This window comes from Magnolia sinica, chromosome 6 (genome assembly GCF_029962835.1).
Source record: "Magnolia sinica isolate HGM2019 chromosome 6, MsV1, whole genome shotgun sequence".
Lineage (NCBI taxonomy): Eukaryota > Viridiplantae > Streptophyta > Magnoliopsida > Magnoliales > Magnoliaceae > Magnolia > Magnolia sinica.
Window position 1 is genome coordinate 63,726,353 of NC_080578.1, and position 18,634 is coordinate 63,744,986.

The following is an 18,634-nucleotide window of genomic DNA, read 5'->3' on the forward strand; positions in this document are numbered from 1 at the left end:
CTTTCCTGATGAACAACTATTTAAACCCTCCCACGTACCTTGCTTTGCTGACATTGTAAATTATCTTGCTACAGGTTTCACGCCGACACATTAGACTGCGCAAGATAAGAAAAAACTCTTCACCGAGGTACGTGAATTTTTTTGGGATGACCCGTATCTGTTCAAATATTGCCCAGACCAAATTCTAAGGAGATGTGTGCTAGACAATGAACACCAAAGTGTCATCTCCTTCTATCACTCTCAGGCCTATGGTAGTCACTTTTCTGCTAAAAAGACCACAGTCAAAATTCAACAGTACGGATTTTACTGGCCCACTATGTTCAAGAACACTCATGAGTTCTACAAGGCGTGTAAGCGTTGTTAGAAATTGAGAGTATTATCCCATCAAAATATGATGCCTCTGAATCCCATTTTAGTGATTGAAGCATTTGACTGCTAAGGCATCGATTTCATCGGCCCATTCCCCCAATATTTTTGGGAATTTTTATATTTTGCTAACAGTAGACTATGTCACTAAATAGGTTGAAGCGATCCCATGCCGGAACAATGACCATCGAACGGTTATTAGATTCTTAAAAGAAAATATCCTTTCCAATTTGGAACGCTTCAGGCCATCATTACTGATAGAGGTCCACATTTTTGTAATAGGCCATTTGCAAATTTAATGAAGAAATATGGCATCTCTTATAAAGTGAGCACTCCACACCACCCGCAGACAAGTGGGCAAGCTGAGATTTTCAACAGGGAGATTAAACATATTCTGGAGAAAACGGTTAACCCGAATCACAAGGATTGGTCAATCTGTTTGACTAATGCTTTATGGGCATACCGTACAGCTTTCAAGACCCCCATTGGAATGTCTCCCTTTAAACTCATTTATGGGAAGGCCTACCACTTGCCTGTGGAGTTGGAACATAGAGCTTATTGGGCCATCAAAAACCTGAATTTTAACCTGGACAACGCTGGTTCATTGTGCAAACTTCAATTGAATGAACTTGAGGAAATCTGGAACGATGCATACGAGAACTCAAGAATTTACAAGCACAGGATGAAGATGTTCCAGGATAAGAACATCCTTCGAAAATCATTCTTAACTAGTCAAAAAGTCCTCATGTACAATTCTCAATTATACCTCTTTTCGGGTAAACAACGATCCCGTTGGACAGACCCTTTCACTGTTACAAATGTTTGTCCTCATGAGGCCGTCGAGATTCAGAATCCAACAAATGGCAATGTTCTCAAAGTGAATGGACATCATTTAAAGCCATTAATTTGTTGAGAAATTTTATTCAGAGGACATGTCCATACCTCTAATGGATCCTGTCTACCAAGATTAACCTCCTAGTTTGAAGGAGGTGTAGTTAGGTTTATTGGTTTCATACGATTTAGGACTAGGTTAGTTTGCTTTCAATTGTTTAGTCGTTGTCCTAACCCATCTTCGCATTGAGAAATTTGGAAGAGTTGCAATTCGACTTCTTCAGGTACTACATTTTCATCACATCTCCATTCTTTTCATTGTTTCATTTATATTGCATGCTTATACCTTTTTACATTGAGGACAACGTAATTTTTAGGTTGGGGTGTGGATTAGGTAAACTAATCAGTATTTTCTTAGACTATGAGCAAAAAATTTAAAATTTTTCAACTTCTCATTTTTTTACTCAAAACCCATTTGGAAGGCAATAGTTTATGCACTTAAGAATGCTTTGAGTATGATACGATCGAGATTGAATTTTGAATTGTTGGAGTTTGATCAATCAAGTATATTATCACCTACATTCTTGCACTCAATTGATTAAGAGAAAGTTTTGAATATCATGTTAATCTAATTCACAAGACACGTTCAAGCTATTTTCTGTAAATCATCATAGAATTTCTAATGGTTAGTATATAAATCATCAATAGATGTTAAGAATTCAGTCTAGAGAATTTTATCCACCTTCAAAGATGAAAAGAATCAGTTAAAAAATAGTGAGATCGACAAAAAGGTCATGTATGGTGAAAAGAAGGAAAAAGAATGCAAAGTTTGAAAAAGAATACAAAAATGTATAGTCTGAAAAAAATAAATAAAAAGAGACTGTTGATATAAAATAAAAAACTGAAAAAAGAAGGAAAAGGGGATAAGTTCAAAATCAGCACTTGAGTTTTTAACTACTCTTGATATGATGAGCATGACTAACATTGTGAAATGATAGTACTCACATGGGAAGTAGCTTGATTCTCACTAAACACATTAAAAAACATGTTACAGGAACTTACACTCTAAAGAAATTGATAAAGAACTAATTTAATTGACTGCTTATATGATTCAGCTCTAGGTTTTCAAAGTCTCACTTTCTCATCTTAATTCTACTCATTCATACTCAATTGTACAAAAGATTGTTTTCTGAAGAAGGTTTGAACATTGAGAATTGAGGTTCACTTCATGCATATTTTGCTCAGGACTAGAAAAATGTTGGTTGGGGAGTATGTTGATTGTCAAATAATACATATTTTCTCCTATTTTTATCTTAGTTTTAAGAACATGATAATGCTTAATGGTATATTTTATACATGTTTGTGTTGCAAGGTGAATCTGAGATCTTGGATTAAAAAGAATGCCAAAAGCATGGATTTGATGCTTAAGAGTCACCAAGGCATAGAAGGGATCTTAGGAGACCAAGAATGAAGAATTCACATGCCAAAGATCCAAGGAAACCAAGTACAAAAGCTGAAGAAAGGACTCGAAAGACTTCAAAATCTAGAGTAGAAAACAGACAGGTTCGGTCTGACCGAACTTGTACAAAACATTCTAACAGCCAAAGATGGAATTTAAAAGCTAATTTTAGTTCAGCCGACAGACAATTTGGTCTGACCAAAACCCAGTTTGGTGTGACCGAATGGAGGATTCGGTGAGACCGAAAGTGCATAAATAGCTCCAGCACCGAAAGGAGTTAATTCGGCTCAACTGAAGATTAATTCGGTCCGACCGATGACTTAAGTTGGGTCCGACCGAAAACAACTCAGTCCGACCGAAATCGAGCAACTGCTGAAACAGAATCCTTTCCAAATTCAGACTTGACTTTGGATTCGACTTCGGTCCGACCGAAGCGTAACACGGAAAAGCTACGGATTGCGTAATTCAGGTCAGTTTGCAGAAATTCCAAGTCATTACGTAAGGTGCAGCTTCACAAGTATAAATAAGAGTCCCTAGGACGTTCCTAAGCATCTTTCTGGGTTTAAGGAGTGAAGCAAAAAGGTGGAAAGCCGCCACCAAGAGTATTTCTTCTTCTTCCTTAGTTGTTTTTATGCTTTCCTTAAGAGTTTTTAGTTCAATCATGTCTATAGTTGGCTAAACTTCTTAGCTAGGGCTAAGAGGTGAATCTTGTAGCATGATTGGGACATTTACTTTACTTTGATTCATGTTTATGTTGAACGTCATTGATTTCTAGTTAATTTTAAGGAATACTTTCAGTTTTCAATGGTTTGTTGTGACTCAAATTACAGTTGAGCCTGCAATAGCTTTAAGTATCTTCTTTTCTTATTTGAGATTGTTTGCCATTGTTTCTTAGGCATGGTTGGGTAACAAAATCCCTTCTTAATCTTCATAATCCTCTTCCATTAAAGCTAGATCAATGAGAAGTTTAGAGATTTGATCATCTCTCTTCTTCTAACGGGAAAAGATAGGACTCTAATTCTAGTTGGATCTCTTAAATCAAGTAAGGTAGTATCCCAATTGCTATAAGTGGATCCTTGGCACCCTAGTTCCCACCTTTAAATTCATAAGTTTCAATTACATTATTCACAATTACTCTTCAAATTATTCAGATTTAGTTTTAGATCTTCTTCTAGTTTTGATTCTAGTTATTTTCAAAATACACACAAGTTTAGTCCCTGTGCATTCGACCCCAGTCTTACCGAGATTATTACTACATCACGACCCTACACTTGGGGTTGTGAACAATAACCAAGGTTTTGGCCTCCCCTCTCCAAAACTTAGTTTTATGGGTCTAAGGGTACCTTTTACTTTTTTAAGGACAAAAATGCCCTTCTACCAGCTAATCCTTCATACGAAATTAGCTTATCTTGGAAGTTGAAAGGTCTTTTTCAAAATAGGGGTATGGGCCCCACTAAAAGAAGGATTGGGCCTACCCCTTAGTTGATCTGATCCATTCATTATAATGGATAGCAATTAACCCATAGAAGGTTTTTTTTATTTTCCATTGAAGCTCTCTGTAGGCCACAACTACATTAATGTTGTGCTTTAATTTTGAATTGTTTCCTCCGGTGTGGTCCATCTATAATGAGTTCTGATTCTAGTTATTTTCATAATACACACAAGTTTAGTCCCTGTGCATTCGACCTTGGTCTTACCGAGATTATTACTACATCGCGACCCTGCACTTGGGGTTGTGAACAATAACCAAGGTTTTGGCCACCTCGCTTCAAAACTTAGTTTTATGGCTCTGAGGGTACCTTTTACTTTTTTAAGGACAAAAATGCCCTTCTACCAGCTAGTTATTCATACGACATTAGCTTATCTTGAAAATTCAAAGGTCTTTTTCAAAATAGGGGTATGGGCCCCACTAAAACAAGGATTGGGCCTACCCCTTAGTTGATCTGATCCATTCATTGTAATGAACAGCAGTGAACCCGTAGAAGGGTTTTTTTTAAGTTTTCCATTGAAGCTTTCTGTAGGCCACAACTACATTAATGTTGTGCTTTAATTTTAAACTATTTCCTCCGGTGTGGTCCATCTATAATGAGTTTTGCCCTCAAACTTGGGCCGATGATATGAAATTATAACTCCTTTAATGTGGATGGGTTGGATTTTTTTCACGACAACCCAGTGGGCCCCAAATAAGAGGTAGGATGGGTTCAAAACATATGGCCCTTATTGCACAAAGGCCATTTGACCTTTCCTTTTTTTTTCTTTTCTTCTTCATTTTTGTTCACAAGAGGGGACCACACAAAGCTAAAGCCTATTTGATGGTTGGTAGTTGAACAGATGGACACCACACTCTATAGCAAAAGATGACAAACTCCAGCCAAGCTCAGTACAATCTCCGAGGGCAAAATAAGGGTTTTCTGAAGCTTTTTGTCATAATCTCCGACATAGAAGCTGTGGCCGCCAAAGGTGAGTTATTTTATGTGTGTTAATTTTGTTATTGTTAGTAGGTATTGATGGTGGGATTTTATGAAATGGAGGGTGTGGTGGTTTACTTTATAGTTTTTTTTTTGGTTGGGTATGAATTGTGGTAGTTTGTGGAAGGGAGGAGGGTGTGATTGTTCCCTTTATAATTATTTTTTTAAATTGTATCAATGGTTGGAGTTTGTGAAAGGGAGGAGGATGTGGTGGTTCCTCATATTGTTGTCTTTTATATATTTTTTTTAATGAATGGTAGGAGTTTGTGAAATGGAGGAGAGTGTGGTGGTCCCATTTTGAAAGTGGGATTTTTACTTTTTTATTTTTACGGATGTCCAATATTTACTGTGGATTACCAATATTTATTGTGGATCGTTGATGTGCATTAGGACCACATGGATCGTGGATATTCCCTATGCATCCCAACGTACATTGGAACCACACTTGCATCACCGATATTTACTATGGATCACCGATATTAACTGTGGATTGTTGATATTTACTATGAATATCGACGATCCATAGTTAATATTGGTAATTCATAGTTAATATCAATGATCTATAGTATTTATGTACTATAAATAGTTTCTTTAGGTCTCCAATGAACATTGGTATGCTCACACTTAAATTTAATATCTTTCATGCACTACATAATCCTTCTGTGAGCTAAGAGAACTTGCTCATTTCCTGGACTATGATAATATAAAGGTCTTCCTTAAGTGCTCAGTAGTATTTCTACCATTAATGAATGATGATTTTAACAAATGCCCTATGAGGAGAGAGATGTTTAGTAAAACTCAATTCGGATATCTCGTTGATTTCGATAAAAGTAGATGGTTTGCTCATTGACCAGTGATCCATTGCCTATTATAGAGGCACCTCAATGACCTATGGTTTGACTTCCACAACGTCATTCACAAATTCAAGGAGATGGTCTTTGCCCTGATTATGGGTCTCAAGTGGGCACCACCAATCAACGCAATGAAGCGGATTGGATCAAGACCACGAAAAAAGACTATTAGGGACAAATATTTCAAATATAAATCTACAATGGTAAAAAATAATTTGCTCGATGCTTTTTTACAACTCTGAGGGACCAACCATCACACGAACGTCATGAAGTTGGGTATGTTAATGTGCGTAGCGAATTTAGTTGCTAGATGGCCTAGGAAGAATGCATGTGTAGATGATTATATAGATTTAGTAAATAATAAAGATGAATTCGATAGTTACCCTTGGGGAAGTGTGGGGTACCGGATATTAAAAGATTTAATACTATGATTAAGACACATTTTCCATCCTCTTATAACTTTTACGGATGCCCATTTTCCCTATATGTAATTATTTTTTCCTATAAGATTTTGTAAACTATTACTTTGTAGATTTCATTGCCACTATAATATGTCTTATTTTAATTATTCTTATTTCCCTCATTCAACAAGTTCATGAAATTACGGTCTAACTAATACAAGCAAAGCTTGAAGATATGTCTAATCATCCTAAAGGGGGTGAATAGGACTTTTCAAAATTTTAATTAATCTAATTACATGCACTTACTTCTAAACAATTAAGCAAATAAGACTAATGAAGAAGAAGTGCATAAATCAAGTTAAAACAATGTTACATATCATTCATGCATACAAACATGTTTTGTACAAAAAATGAATAGAGCATAGATAACAGTCAATCAACATAAAACATGAATCAAAACATTTACCACAATGCGCAACAATATATAGTGGTTCGGCTACGTGCCTACTCCACTCCCGGCGGACCCACTCTCTCCTATAGTGTGTCAGATTTCACTATCCAATGGTTTTAAACGAGGTTCATCATAAACCTTTACAGCCTACATAAGGTTACTATTTGCCTACACAAGGCCTTGTCAAATCCTACCCAAGAACTTGAGAAATCCTACACAAGGACACAACATGTATTCTCCTGTTGGAGGCATATGCAAGGACTTAGTGAGTTCAGGAACACAAACTCTGAATTCTAATCCTACACAAGAAAAGTTTTTCAGAAACGAAATGGACTCTTGTACTTACCTACAAGTGAGTGAGCCCCATTAAGCACATTGATGAAGATCTTCCAGGTTGTTGAAGAATCTTTAGTTCCCTCATACAACAACCAAGAGATGATGCTCCAATTAAGATGCCGAGGTTGATGGGTAAGGGTTTGAGGGAATTCTATCTAGGTATTGATGGGTCTTTAAGATCTAGTCAGAATCCTTAAGGTTGGGCATTCAATGCTTCCTAGCATATAGCTTCAATCTCATCCTATCCATAATGATGCTTGTGGGACCCACTTCCATCGATGATAAATTTTAAACGATTGGATGTCCTCATAAAAACTTCTAATTAAGTGGATTTTGAACTAAACCAAAGTGCTCTCCTAGATTTCCACGATTGGCTCACGAAGGGTGTGATCCAAGACCTCCATTAAATCAAGTCCATTGCCCTGAGTCTAGGAAAAATAAATTTATGATTATGGGACACTAATAAAGGGTTTAGGGGCTGATTTATTAGTTTGGGTATTTACACGATGATCTAAGAGTAGAGGTTTAGTTTGTGTGGTTAAATTATGCCCAATAACTTGGGTTTAAATTTTGGGTTTGCTTGGATCACCGGAAGTGGTCCATTTAATCATTCTAGGTCTAGGTTAATGTGAATCTCTATATTGATTGGGTCACTTTGGAATTCACATTTTATACCTTTCCGTTCGTAATTTCGACAGTGGGTGTAATGCCCTGAAATTCGAGGGTCGAGCATAACTCAACTCCCGAGTTTCAAAACATCACTTATGCAACATATTTAATGATGGATGTATGTTGTCTGTATAAGTGCATAAAACATGGAATAGATTAAGTCAAACTGTAAACATAATCCAGGGATAAGTGAAAAACGCAAGCGGAAGACTTAAAGAAATATATGTGTACATGTGTAAGTCCCTGTGGTATGTATGCTCTGCCAGGTCATAATACAAGTGTCTATCTCAAAATACAAGTATCAAAATGAAATTCATCTATTCCCAAAAAAAAAACCCAGAATCCCCGCACATCAGGACATGGCTCACAAGAACCCGCCTAAGAACTGCATAAAAGAAAACACGGCCTCATCATCCTTGAACTCCTGCTCTGCCTCAGGGGTTGCGTCAAGATCTGCATCTAAGACAGAGTCTGGTTGGTGTTGAAACACCGGCCCAGAACGTGGGAGTGAGTGATCAACTCAATGGAACAATACCGTAAAAGTTAACATGATATCAAATCAATCAAGCAGTAATGGTAAGGCAATACAATTAAACAACTCTAAAGTACTCTTGTTAATGCAAGGATGTATGTATAAATGATGCATGCCCTCGCCTTACTCCCTCAGCGTCTTCATCTTACGTTACGCATGACATCCTCCCACAGTGCCAACGACTTCCACGCACATGCAATGCAGTGCATGAACATGATTACCAAGTTGTTATTAGTCCTTTTCATATAGCAGGATTGGGAAGCTAAGGTACCTTCCTGTAAGTGCTATAGTTTATATCCCTGTCTGTTGTCAAATTTGTGATGACAAAATCACAACTTGCTTAAGTGAAGCTCTTTCAAGGATCAACATTCATGAACAAGCTAAGCTTACAACAAGCAAAGCTCTCAAGTACAAAGGATCAATCTTGAATGAAAGAACTGCTCACAAGACAAGACTCAAGATCTTGAATGAAAGAACTGCTCACAAGACAAGACTCAAGCTGCAAGACTTCAAGAAGAGTTCAAGGCAGTTTGTACACTTTTAAGATTGAGCTACATCAAGGTTTGATCTACATCAAGACTTCAAGGCTCATACTTCAAGGTCTCTTGTTCCTAATGTTTCAATGTCCATATTTCATGGTTGAGGTTTGATTGACCATAGGTTGACCTTAGAAGTAGGTCATTTCGGATACATAAACCGAATGTTTATTTTACATGAGTTTGGTCTGTTCTTCGACTAGTCCTAGAACTTCTTCGACTAGTCCTAGACTTACTTCGACCAGTCTAAGAAATTCCTCGACTAGTCGTGAGTTTGTTACAAATTTTGGATAAAATCTGTTAGCCTTCGACTAGTCCAGGAATCTATTCGACTAGTCGTAGGAACAGTGTCGACTGCATATACGACCAGTCGAAAATCTTCAACTCGAATTCCAGCGAAGTTTTACAGGACCTACGACCAGTCGAAGGAAACCTACGACCAGTCGTAGGAGAGCTTCGACCAGTCGTAGAACGGTCAGAGCATATCCTGCCAAATTTTTCAAATATCTGTTGTTGCTTCGACTAGTCGAAGAGCACTCTAGACTAGTCGAAGACACGATCTGCTCACCTATAAATAGTGCACGAATCTCAGAAGAAATCATCGAATTAATAAAAGTATTCAAGCCAATCTTCGTCGAACTTCTGAGAGATAATTCTATGCTCCATCTAAGCTAAGTGTGCTTATTTTATATTCTCTTTCCTTAGCTTTATTTTAATTGATTTTGTTTCTGCTATTCCAATCTGATTTGATAAAGAGGAATTATTATTCCCTTTCTTCGGAATCAAAATCAATTAAGGCAAGCCCTATTTGGTTTAATTTAAAATCTATTAGAATTAGAACCATTGTAATCGAGTACTGGACAGTGAACTTGGACATTCAATCATCTACTTTGATTTGGTTCTACCGGGCTGCTACAACGAAGGAGATATTCAGGTATTTTACATATTGTAAATTCCTTTCTAGTATTTTGGTTTCTTTCAAGATTTGCTAGAAAAATCTTGTTATATTGGTTATCTGAGGAAAGCCAGGAAAACTCAGAAGTGGGGTTTTTTTTAATTATGTAAGCCCACATACAAAGACATAATTGTAAGGGTTTTGGGTGAACCTGGGAAAACCTATTTTTAGTGAACGCTAATATCCCCTGTGTGAGGATATTAGGAGTGGAGTAGCTTTTTGTGTGGCTGTTGTTTAACAGTTGGTGAACACACAGGCGAACCACTATAAACCCTTGTGTTTGATTGATTTATTCTTCTAATTTTTAATTATTCTTTTGTGGGATGTATGTATGATAGTGAATGTTGTAATTATTTAATTCAAGCTTTGTAAGAATGTTGTAATAGCTTAGAATTTATTTTCTGCTATTCCTTTATCGCTTGATTTTCAATTTCATTTGAAAGTTGTTCCAGCAAGGTTGCCCTGCCATTTTTATGGTGTATGGCTGTCCCTAGAACAATACATTTTTAATTACAAGTTATTTCAATTCAGTTTATATTTATTATTGTATTCCTCTTCGGTTTGAGACTTGATACAAAGATCTTTCTAGGAATAAGGTTGTCCTACCATAAACTCTGTTTTTGGTGTAAGGTTGTCCTTAGAACAACGTTTGTATCAACCTCTCAAGATCTAAATTTTGAGGTTATTTTAATTTACTGCATTGTGATTTACTTTGGCTATCATATTCACTTTAATTTCGCTGTTATAAGTTTTAATTTGGCACTGTCCTATTCACCCCCCTCCCCTCTAGGACATATAGCTTGGCCTTTTCACTTCCTCATATCAATTTCCACACAGTGATCCATTTTAGGGTCGTCAGTCCTAGGCCATCTATACGATCATATGGTTTTAGGTCGCTGCAAAGGGCTCGTCACCAATCAATGCACGCCTATCATACCTTCGTTACTACTCTAAAGCTCGTCGCCTTAATGCAGTATCAAGATATGCTCGAGGTCACTACAAAGGGCTCGTCACCAATCAATGTAGGCCGGCAGCACGAATATAGTGTCCCATACCACCATAATCGGCTGGTGTGCTCACTGGTCACTACGGGGAGGCTCGTCACCCCAGCGTAGGCCGACAGCTCAAGCACGGTGTCCCATACCACCACGTCCAGCTCATGAGTCTTAGCGGATCAAGGTACAGCGGTTAATGGGATTTTATCGGTAAGTTTGGTACCCTAGATTCAAATAATAGCGTCCATACATGGTGAACATACATCAGACAATCGGGTTACTTGACGAACTCGACTAGCACGAACGCACGTTGGGTTGAACGACATAGAGTGCGCAAACACTCCGTGTGGCCAAACCACTGCCGACAACTCTAATACGACTCGGGTTCGTCAAATCACGTCCTTCGTGGCAAAAGCAACCTCAACCACGAACTCAAGGCCGATTACTGATTTCCTAGACTATTTCATAGTCCCAAACACATTCCATTATAACAGATATGCATATACAATTTAGAACAGTAATGGAACAACAATTCAAATCATGTAGTATGTGAGCATTTGAAGAATAATAACTCAACATGGATTTACACATAAGTATTACTTGAAGTTAAACAACAAAGAATGTGACTTGCATGTAGGAAATCATACACACCAATAGGAGAGTTGAGAATCACTTCTCAACGCCCGCAAATAGGATAATATATTACACTTTAGACCATTCAGACATTTCTACAAACACTTAGGCTACATAGTTCAACATACATGACGTTTGTTGGAATACACGCATTTGGACAATTCCTTTTACCAAGGAGTTGACACACATACAATTAGCACAAGTACACGACAAATAATCATGGCAAACACATGTTCATATTTTATACGTATACGATACTTCCTACATATACATAGAATACACAAATCTCAATATAACACATACATATCAGGAACGCAAAATAAACATAGCATTTGGCATGTGAAATCGCACCCACAACAAGAATAAACCATTAACTGACATTGAAAGCCTTGAAAACCATAACATATACGAATATAGTCCGCACCTTAAATCAGAACAAGCACACCGAACTGATTCAGACGATATGTCTTCGTCAACGGCGACTAGATAACCTAAGGCAAGAATAGAAATGAGCTACATCAACACATAGACTCTTCTAAGCTCTAAATAGATTAGGGTTAAATTAACTTACCCAAGAAGGAACTTAGAATCGCCGGAATAACGATTCAGATGAGATGGTTTAGGTACACAGAGTAAGAAGGAAGAAACTCAAGATGATTCACCAACTTCTCTCTCACTTTCTCTCTCTTTCTTAGCTAAGGTTAGGAAATTCGTATGGAAAAGAGAGTAAGGGTTTTAAGGTCTTTATATAGGCCTAACATTGATGAAAATAGCCCCAGGGCTAAGGTATACTTAGGTTATAACCAAATCAGGCCTCTCACGATCCAACGGAGCACTTCTGGTGGTCCTTTCTCCACGTGCGGTCGGACTTAAGCTCACTGACCATGGATCTAGGTCAGGCTGAGTTTTCGTACCGATCGAATTTACAGATCAGCCGTGGCGGACCACTCTCAATTCAACGGTCACCGAAACTCGATCAGGTCCACAAGCATAATGACATGCCTGGGCCATCTTCCCTGATCCGAGGGTGAAATTGGGTCAGAATCCAACGGTCAGATTGCTTAAAATCGTCGCGCAGGCGACACAACTCAGATTTCATAAAATCATATTTAATTTCTCACCGTTCTCACACTCTTTACTCCGGACTCAATCAAATTGACCCAGGACATCATCTGGACTTGATTTTTGAGGTGATGGTCAAGTCCAACATATTGACCATAACTGTCTAAGATCATCGCTATCGGACTTTCGACGCGCTGTCTAGGTGCAATCCAAAGCTTCTAAAAATTTCCAAGAGCAACTGGATTTAGCGTTGAATCCCAGATTTCAGAGTAACATGGCGCTAACGATTCTACAGGTTTTGAGTCCTGCAGATCAAATTTAAAGTGATTGATGCTAATTCCACAAGCAATCGAGTTTAACGCTAATTAACCCACAAATAACTTCTAAGGAAAATAGAGGTAGTACTCGGGTCTTAGCATGAAATTTTCTGGGTCATTACAGTGGGTTTACGGTTTATCAACGCGGTGAACAGAATAGTTGGTTTATCTTCATGACCACATTTCCCAATTGACAGTTATGATGAGTTTCCATGATCTAGTGGCCCATTTGAGATTTTGGTTTTATGGAATTGTTCCTTTAGCTATTCTACACTAATACCCCAATTTCCTTCAGAATAGATTATCATTGTTTGGTTAGAATATGTGATGGGTCCATAAGGGCATTTTTACAATTTTCGTAACTTATGCTCACATTCGAAAGATAGCTTATTTTGATTAGAATCTATGCTCTGAGCAACTTTCTTAAAAAATGTTCCTCTTAATACCTAACAATAAAGGTTATATAGGCCATCTTTCATAATGGCAGAAGTGAAAACATTAGTGCATTTAAGCGAAAACATTCACAGAGCTCACAATCAAATATTGAACAACTTTATCAACTAAAATAAGCTGATATCTCCCATCCACTTCCAAACCTTTACTGGTATACCATCAAGACTGAGGATCTTTTTGTCTTTATCTATCTCAACACTTCTTTCACTTCAGCTATCCTAATCATACGAAAGTATTTTTGGCCTCTAACCTCATTTGAGTTTATGATTCCCTCTATCCCTAAACATTCAGAGTGATCACCATTTAACAAGATCTATAAATAACTTCTCCACCTCTCATTGATCTCATCTTCCTTAAACATAACCCTTTGGTTATCACTCTTAATACATCTAACATAATCTCAGTCCTTATCCTTCCTCCTATCTCATTTTTGCAAGCTTAAAGACATCTTTCTCACCTTCACTTGTCCCCAATCTATTATAAGTTTAACTTCATTTACTACATTCTTAGCATTATTTTTGGCATTTCTGGAAGAAATTTCCTTGCTTGTTGTTAAAACACTACAACAAAACCGGGCTTAGCTGGTGCATGGGGTTACCCTCTGCCAGCACTAGCAAAAACTGGGCGCCGGCAAAGGTGCCCTATAAATGCAAAACTAAATACCCCTAACCCGACTCATGCCCGCTCGTCACCCCCAACTCTCTCTCTCTCTCTCTCTCTCTCTCTCTCTCTCTCTCAAAACCTTGGTCCTGCTCCTAAATCTCGGATTCTCAAGTATGAGTAAGGTTTTTTCCTTCTCATAGTTGCTTTTTGCAATTTAGAATACCTGATTAGGAATGTGTATTGTCGAACCCCTAATTAGGGATTTGTTATAGGGATGTGTATTGTTGAATCCCTAGTTGGGGATTTGTATTGTCAAATTCTTTTTTAGGGATTTGTATTGTCTAATTCCTCATTAGGGATTTGTCTTGTCTAATCCCTAACTATAAAGTCCAGTTTCTCTTCTTAGTTTTGTAACTTGACTAAGTGCACTAGTCTTTTTTATTTAACTAGAAATCCCTTTTTAGTTTTGGAATGGACTGATCATTTGGGTTTCCTAAGTTGATGGATTCCATCTTATGAATGGACTGGATGGTATATAAAAAAAATGAGGTGTGCCCCATATACAATATAGAAGGTTTTTGGAACTATTCAAATGGATCCTGCACGTACAGTGGATGGGTACTGTCTTTCCCTCATTAGTGCAGGGAGTTGCTCACCATGCTCTAAAAATATATACTAGGGAAACAATCTTAACCTTTCAATGTATTGCTATAGATAGACAGTTAAGAAGAGACACAACAATGCTCCACATTCAAGTAGAAAAAATCTCAATATTGGTCATTGGGTTCTATCTTGGAGATTTTTGGGGAATGGTCCATCCATAATAGGATGTAACAGATCAATTGTCCAGATTACCCGAACTATTGGCCCCTACAAGTTGAAAATGAAAACCCGTGTATGCTATGCAAAGACTGCACCTCGTGGATTGGATTTATTTGAAACATAATCAATTTATTTGAATTCTTCAATTAATCAATTGGAACTACATTTCACAAAGATGCTTCAACATTTACACACACAATAGGAAAGAATAAAAAATCACTCGGCAGCAACAGATCTTTTTCAGCTGTTAGTTATGTTAGATGCAATCTTTGAAATAACGGATAACGGAACAATCGATATGTGGCCATTGCTCCCATAGAGCCCAATTCTTCGGAAGCTGGAAATGGAGCTATTCATGATGGCCTTAAAAATCTGCCTCTGACCTCTACCGATGAAAAAACGATTGGGTGTCACTGAAACTGAAACTCCAAAAGGGGAACTCCAACCAACGTTATATAGTCTCATTTGCAACCATGTTGGTGACCGTTCTTTGAATGGTTCTTGATTGGTTTAGAAAGGCTATGGTGATGGCAGGCAAGTTCAGGTCCGTGCCGGTAATGGTATATATACCACAGCTCTGGCCAGTGTAATTCAGTACGACAGGACTGGAACCGTTGATGCCACAGAGGAAGGGTAAGAAGTCACTAAATTCTACAAAATCAAGCATGTCATGTCCATTGTGGAGGGAAAAAAAATCTCTTTTACTGCTAGAGCTCAAAAGAAGTGGGCAACATTCCAAAATTTCAAAAATGATAGGAATGCCTAGTTAAGAGATTGATTAGCTAATGCTGAAGGAGCCTTTTTAATTCCTTGGTCTTTTAGCATTTTTTTTTTTTAATCCTCCAAATTCACACCGACAAACCAATCCTAACCATCCAATTGATGGCTATCAAAAGGTGGTGAAAGGTAATAAAAAGTTGATGGTCCAAATCCCAATGGAATAGGCAGATGGTTTCTATTATCTTCTTAGTGTAATTTGTGGCCTACGCTCCGTCGGCATTTAGGTCAGAGATTTGGATGGTCCGGATTGTCGTACAACTATGACATGTACGGTTGAAGAGTTGCCGCCATTTTTTAAATGGTGCAAACTATCACAGCGGTCACAGCCCAAAAACAAATGTATGTTTGTTTCATCAAACATCATATTAGTTTTCACATGGATAGAGGGTGCCATGATTTGGCTCGGCTCAGAACAGATGAAATGATCAAGAGCCCTTGAACAGAATAAGTTGAGGAAAAAGGGGTACTGCTTTCACAAAAATAATCAAAATATGTTTATGTACTCTTCATGTAAATATAGAAATGCAAATCCACTCCAAACAGCAATAAATAAATAAAAATGTCCTTCTAACCTTTTGCTTTGTTCAAAGAACTAAAAACATCAAACTTCAGATGCACTTTATTGTCTAGATTCAACCAAGTCATGTTCTAGTAAAAAAAGGAATCCAAAGCCGTTTTCTCTTCCCACATGAACTGCTGACATAGGCCCCATGTCTCCATGTCATCAATTTTATTGTCGTACGTTTTGCTGGAGCTGTCATTGATTTGATTGTTAATTTGTGAGGCAGTGGGCCCAACGGAGCCGGATTATGTGGTGATTTTCGATTTGATTTACACAAAAAGTACCTCAATAAGTGGTATATACACTTTTGAGATAGTATATGGAATTGATATTTACTCCATGCTTTTCTCGAAAGATACCCTTTTATCTGCTTTTGGTGATAAAATAATACAACTTTATGTTGCTGAAATTATCAAATGTGAAAAAAAAAAAAAAAGGTCCATCTATCGACAACAGAGATTGTAAGAGTAAATAACAGCTTCCTACAAATAAAATCAGGCCATTGTGTCTATATGTGGCAGGGGTGTATGAATCAGGAAGTCCATCAAGTGGGCCCTAACATGGATGGTGCATGGTTCAAAGCCCATAACAATTGGGCAATCCTAGTCATCATAGTTCTTCACTTCTTCCCATTGAATTTTGAATCTTGACTGATTTTACTTTTACACTGTAGATTTTGTAAGGTAACTTATTAGATAAGCTGGTAATGCATGTATACTCCCTTTCCTACTCTTATTTTATACTATTCATCATGTGTCACCATATAATGCAATTTTATTTGCATTGTTGGCACTTTGATATATCTTGAGCGGAAGGTAAGCATTTAAGACCTTAGTGTATTTTTTTCTTAGGTTCCATTGTACCTGAATATTGTCATGATTTTCAGAAATCATACCTTCCGTGATTTTGAGAAAATGGCAAACAAGGTGTTTGCTAGAAGATACTCTAGTGCCGGATGTCTTCCTGCATGGTACTTTAAAGAAAAATTTTGGCATGAAATACCGGACTTCGGTCGGATCATGATTTTGTGAAACTGGAATTTTAGTTTTTTGTTGATATTCCTTTTTGGCAATATGTTATTTTGTGATTTGGGCTTGTTATCGGTTTTGAAAATCTTCAGAAGTTGAGAATTTTGCTGGAAGTGCAGTCTAGAAAATAATGGGATACAGTTGCTGTAATTGATTCTTTAGGTTTTGGATATCATGTATTGCTTTCTTTCTTGTTTATATTTTTCTTGGTGATCTATTTCTTCTTTTTCTCTTGTTTATATTACCGGTTCGAGTTTTATCGTATAATTTTTTTTTTATAGATGGCAAAATCTCTAGATGTTGATGCTGGATACATGACATCAAAGCGCATTGAAACATGGTTAAAGGTATTTTAGTTTGATACCAGATCCAAGAATCTTTTAAAACCAAATAATGTTGTTGTTGATGCAATTTTCCGGTAGACCGTCCCCGATTGACCCTTCTGGACCTGCACAAGAAAAAGGAACGAACAAAGGAGACCCTGGCTAGTGCAAGGGACCCTCCGATGCTTAAGTCTGGCCTCTGGGTCTTTAAGGGGGATGATCTCTTAGAAAAGAGTCACCAGTCAAGTCTTAGGATGAGTATATGTACCTTTCAAAGGTTATGGATATCTCTATTTATAGGAATAGAATGTAGGCGTCATGAGGAATCTTTCCTGATAATTTGGAGGGGAATCCGCTCAGATCCAGGATATATACAGAGATTTTATCTCAACCCCAAATCTATCGGGATTTGATCTTATCTTCCGAAGATCTTGGAAGAGATCTTCGAGTCATTGGAGATATTACCGGACTGCTTGATCCATGGACAGACTGTAATGGGCAACTGCTTCGCCGATTTATAAGCGAGCTATTACCAAGCTATAGTTGAGCTATGTTGCCAATCCAAGGTCGTATTTTGGTTGATCTATTGCCGACCTACGGGCTTGGTCAGCCCCCGTCCATATGAGTAACCTTGCAATTGCACTCTCTTCAAGGGTCCTTACAGCTGCATCGACCTCCTTGAAGGTCAGCCTGTTCCTGGACGTAAAAGCCCTTATTGGCTCGGATTTCGAGGGCCCATGCTGTTTTGTAAAGTTGGTCCATTCCATAAGTCGACCTATCCGACTTAACTATTTTTACACCCAACAATAAGCCCCCCTTACTCTTCAAGCCAATCACGAAGACAGTTGATGAGTAAGTCGAACCAAGTTTAGGTCAGAGTTAGGTCAGGTTATATAGTCATTAATGCCAGGTTCGGCTGCCAGCACGATGCGCAAGACATGTCAGTAATGGACACAGCGTATCATTTTGAGGTTTGAGGTCATGTGGGGCGTTAAGCTGCCATTTCAGTGATAGTCGAATGGGAATGCGACACGTGGCTTTGTACTTGATAGTGGGGTCGAGCAGCGCATAAGGTCACGCTACATGTCTGTAGGGGGGAAGTCGAAGGGACATCGACCTTCATTGATGGGTGCACTCAAACAATGCCACATAGCCACCTTATATAAGGGAAGCCCTAGCACATTATCGTCCCCACTTGCGA

At 37.9% G+C, this 18,634-nt stretch overlaps 1 long non-coding RNA gene across 1 annotated transcript; it reads right to left on the reverse strand.

Moving 5' to 3' along the window:
• Window positions 1-14,848: 14,848 nt before the first annotated feature.
• Window positions 14,849-17,991, reverse strand: LOC131250055 (uncharacterized). The gene is made up of 2 exons (XR_009173021.1): window positions 17,475-17,991; window positions 14,849-15,391 (listed from the first exon to the last, which is right to left on the reverse strand). It is a non-coding gene; the product is annotated as an uncharacterized LOC131250055 (long non-coding RNA).
• Window positions 17,992-18,634: the final 643 nt, after the last annotated feature.